Source organism: Panthera uncia, chromosome E1 (assembly GCF_023721935.1).
Source record: "Panthera uncia isolate 11264 chromosome E1, Puncia_PCG_1.0, whole genome shotgun sequence".
NCBI lineage: Eukaryota > Metazoa > Chordata > Mammalia > Carnivora > Felidae > Panthera > Panthera uncia.
In genome coordinates, this window is record NC_064814.1 from 56223490 (window position 1) to 56228135 (window position 4646).

At 45.0% G+C, this 4646-nt stretch overlaps 1 protein-coding gene across 1 annotated transcript in view; it reads left to right on the forward strand.

The window, feature by feature from the left end:
• Positions 1-4646, forward strand: part of FXR2 (FMR1 autosomal homolog 2) — a 14316-nt gene that overhangs the window by 1087 nt on the left and 8583 nt on the right. The window lies entirely within an intron of this gene.

Consider the following 4646-nt stretch of genomic DNA (forward strand, 5'->3'; position numbering starts at 1 on the left):
CATTTAGATGAAGCCAGAGGGAGACTCCTCTTGCCGCCCAGGAATTTTTCTTTGTGTGACTGTTGTTATTTTGAGCCTCCTTTGGACTTTTGTGCCTGGAATCGCCGCAGAGACTTTTCTGATTTCCCCGCCTTCTTTCATTTTGCCCTGAGGAGCAACAGCAGAGATAGCTTCTTGTAACATCACAGGTCTGGAGAAGGGCCCCCTTTCTTTCACTTCTTTTCGTGCCTTCTCTCCCTTAGTAGATGGCTCCACCTTCATGCCCTTGGAAATGACTTTCTCCAGCTCTTCTCCTGTGAAGGCGTGTAGGTGGAAAGGGTCTCGAATTTGCCCTTGTGGTGGAAGGTTTCTGCCCCAGCTTCAGGTGATCAGTTCAGTGCAGCCTTTGTTACCCACCCTAAATGCCTGTGCATTTCTGCCTGGCCTCCCTCCCCAGATTTCTTTATAGTCAGTGCCTCTGGCTACTCTTATCTGTCTTAACTTATCCTATCAAGTTCAGTCTTTGGCGTTTTATCCACCACTTCTGTGTTCCAGTGTATTCCCCCAGGAACCACCTTATTCCAAGTCTGAAGGAAACTCCCAGAAGATCTCTTCTGTCATCTTTTTCTGCATACTTTTCTAACATGAGACTTTTTCTTCTAGCCTGCCTCCATAGCATTTCTGTTTTCTTTGGCAAAAGTCTCTAATTCCTTTCTGATTCCGATCGAGTACATTTGTCTCTTGTCTCCTTTTTCTTCAAACTTGCGTTACCTTTGTTGAAAGGCCCTTCCTGCTAAGATTTTAGCCCCGTGTTCCCCACTGTTTTGTCCTTCGTCCTGGTCTGTCCCACTCCTAAACTCTGGGTTCCAAGAAAAGTGATGCTTAGTGTTTGACATTGAGAGACGACGTTTGCTTTTGTTCTAGGAAGCACAGGAGCTAAGCATCGCTGGGAAAGATTGGTACCTAGTTCAGATTAACTGTGTGAGACGAACGGGAAGGGAGACGTTTCCCTCTCCACGTGTAAGCGTCAGACTGAAATCTCTGTCTGAGTTTTTCCTTTTTTCCGCTGTGGGCCCTGGCAGTGATGGGCTTGGGAGAATCAGGGAGAGGATATTTTGAAATCAGAGAGTAGAGTTTGCAGTTGAGCTGAAAGCCAGGTGATGTGGGTTTTCTGTTCAGGCCACGTTAGCATTTTGTGCCCCATGGCACAGTTAAAAACAAACAAATCCGTAAATTCAGACTAATCTTTCTTCAACTTTTCAGTGACATATAGATACTTAGCCATTCTGACCTTGCTACTGATTTAATATTCATGACTCAGCAAACTTTGGTGTGGGTCAAAGAGTGTTTACCATGTTTCTAGAATTATGAATTTGGGAAGGCCCCTTTCTCCTGTCTTAGAATTGGGTCCTGCTGTTGATCCTCCCAAGTTAGGACAGAGGTCGGGTCTGGGACCTCCCTTCTCCTGTAGCTATCCCGCCAACTCTTCTCTTTCTGCCGGCTCTTAAGTGTATTGTATTCTCTGAGCTGTACTCTCAGATAAAATGTCTGTTCACCTTTCAGGGCGCAGTTATCAAGTTCCCAGGCCTTGCCTGGGTACCCAAATTTCCATTCCTTTCTCAAGAAATTTAGCATCCTCAGCCTCAACCTGTGGTTTTTACCCAGGCCCTGCCTGCTTTTCTCCCAGAAGTCCCTCCTCTCAGAGCCCAGGACTAGGATGGAGGTGAGGGCTAATTGCATACTTTGTAATCTGAGGAAACAAGCATCTAGAAACCTGGGTCACTCTTCTGTCTGGTCCTAGGCCCTATAAGCCAAAGCCACGATATGCCATGGCCGCCGAATTGAGTCATCTTTGCATCTAGTTGGCCTTGTAGAGATTGACTCACCTGCTCTTGCCCTCACCTGCTTATCTTCTTAATGAGCATGGACTGAGCAGAACTGGGAGCTCACCTTCTTCCGCTGGTATCTTTGGAGGAAAACAGACCGGTGATGCAGGTGAGAGTAAGGAGCAGAGACTGGGTTGGAAGATGAAGTTGAGGAGCAAGCTTGTTTGGGAGAATATTTGAAGGAAAAAGACCCTGGAAGTATAAGAGTGTGTGGCATTTGGTTGAACTGCTGAGTAATGTGTAGAGAAACTCCATTTCTGAGCTCTACGTTTCTGCCTTGGGGATGATGGTAGCTGAAAACACAGGGATTGCTACTTCTGCCTGAGGGCCAACCCTGACATATTGGGGGAGAAGTGGATTAGGGCTGTAGGCATATCTTTTGTGGGTGAGTATATCTAGGAGTGGGAACCTCTTCCCAAGGGAGAAGACAAGTGGTTCTCTTCTTCTGTCTCTTCCACTGCCTTGTATCTCATCCCTAAATGTTTTGAGAATAGCTCTCGCTCTCACACTATTTTCCAAGGTTGGAGATAGACGTTTTGGACAAAGAATTGGATAAAGTCAGAAGAGGCTGGTTGAAATGTCTCTAGAAATCCAGACAGACCCTCATAAAGGGAGAAAAGAAGAGGGAAGCCAGAGATGCAGTGTGAGTGCTTATGGGAGGAGGACCCAAAAGGCAAGAAGGACTTGGGCAAATAACTGAGGAGCAAAACTGTGTCAGAAGACTTGGCGTGGAGAATAGTAGGAGTGGGTATTGATGGAGCTGAATGAAGAGTGGAGAAAACCTGTCTGGGGAGGGGAATGACAGAGAAGAGTACGGGTGAGGAAGAGGCCGGGCAGCCCCGGGAGTACTAAGTTCCCTGGACAGTAGGAAGGTGCCGTAAGATCTATGCCGAAAGAAGGGAAGGGCGGTCAGCCGGTATCGAGAGTGAAATCTGGATTTCGCTTTTCCCACCGTAAGGAAACAGCAGTACAGTAAAATGTGCTTGACCGGTTCTTGCAGGTGCGAGGGAGACGAGTCTGCATTTTTGGTATTTTCTCTCCTGAGCTCAGCTTTTGTGCCTAGCCGCAAAGCTTGGGAATAGTTCTTGTGCATTAGCCTTTTGAAACCCCTAATTTTTAAATTTTTATTTAAAAAAATTTTTTGTTAATGTTTTATTTTATTTTTGAGAGACAGAGAGACAGCATGAGTGGGGGAGGAGCAGAGAGAGAGGGAGACACAGAATCCAAAGCAGGCTCCAGGCTCTGAGCTGTCAGCACAGAGCCCGACGCGGGGCTCGGGGCTCGAACTTACGGCCTGTGAGATCATGACCTGAGCCGAAGTTGGACGCCTAACCGACTGAGCCACCCAGGTGCCCCTGAAACCCCTAATTTTTAGAAACAGCTTTATTGAGGTATAAACAGTGAAGTACCTGTATTCAAAATATAGTTTGTTAAAGTTTTGACATACGTATATCTTTCTAAATATCTGTATAGATCTATGTCAGACCGTGACCACAATCAAGATATTTCCTTCACTCCCAAAAGTTCCCTGTCAATCATGGATCTGCTTTCTGTCATTAATAAATTAATTTGCACTTCCTGATTTTTGAACTAAAGTGAAAAGGCAATTCAGTAGCGAAAGGGTAGTCTTTTCAACAAATGGTGTTCAAATAACTGGCTATTCATGGATAAAAAATGGCTTTTGATCATATCTTGCACCATATGCAGAATTCAACTCAAAGTGGATCACAAACCTAAATGTAAAATAAAAACTATGAAACTTCAGAGGAAGAAATATAAGAAAACCTTGTCGCCTTAGATTAGGCAAAGGTTTCTTAGGAAACTAAAAGCTCAATTCTAAAAGAACAGATTGATCAGTTAGACTTTCAGAGTTAGTCCCTAATTTTGAGTATGTGAAAAGTCGAGAGAGAAGGTAGAAAAATGGGGGAACACACAGCCTTGGCCTCTTCAGTGAGGACACAGGCAGTAGGAAGTGGACCAGCTAGTCCGTCATCCCTGTTCCTCTCCCATGTCATGATCTCAAGATTGGGGTTTTCTACGAATTTTATCCTTTTCATATTCATGGCAGTGTATCACAGTCTAGGATTCCAGAATCTCAGATCACTGAAGTCACGATTTTTCCTTCTGTAAATTGTGTTCATCGTTTTGAACACCAGTGTCCTGATTATCCACTTAGGACCCAGCCGTGAAGGCACCAAGTTTGCTCAGGTCTCTTGCTGCATCGGGGCGCTAGACCCTCCTCTCTCTTGGCGGATCCTGATGTCCTCTAGGTGTTCCAGGACAGCCTCACACTGTCTCATGGGATATTCTTAGCCCTGCTGTGTGTTGTTGGTATTTTAATTGAACTCTGGCAAGTTGCTCAGCACAACAGGAGACAGACAGATAGGGAGGCCCCTGTGGGAGCCATGCTAGACCGTCGGTTTCCAAGCTGTTCTGATGGAGGTGGTTTGTCCCCCTTCTATTTAACTTCTGTCTCATCTTATCTGTGGATTTTGCCACTTTTCTTTCCCTGCCAGTACCATGTCCTTTGTCTCTATCTCAACATTTCGTACTTTTTCCCCAGTACAGGTTTTTCCGGCCCTATCTTTAGATTGCTTCTGTCCCCATCTAATACTCTAGGTAACGGCCTCTAAATATCTCTGTTCCCTTGATGGCCACAGTGGTGGTAAATTGTCATTTTCTTTCTCTCTTTTTCTTTCTTTCTTTCTTTCTTTTCTTTTCTTTTCTTTTCTTTCTTTCCTTCCTTCCTTCTTTCCTTCCTTCTTTTCTTTTCTTTTCTTT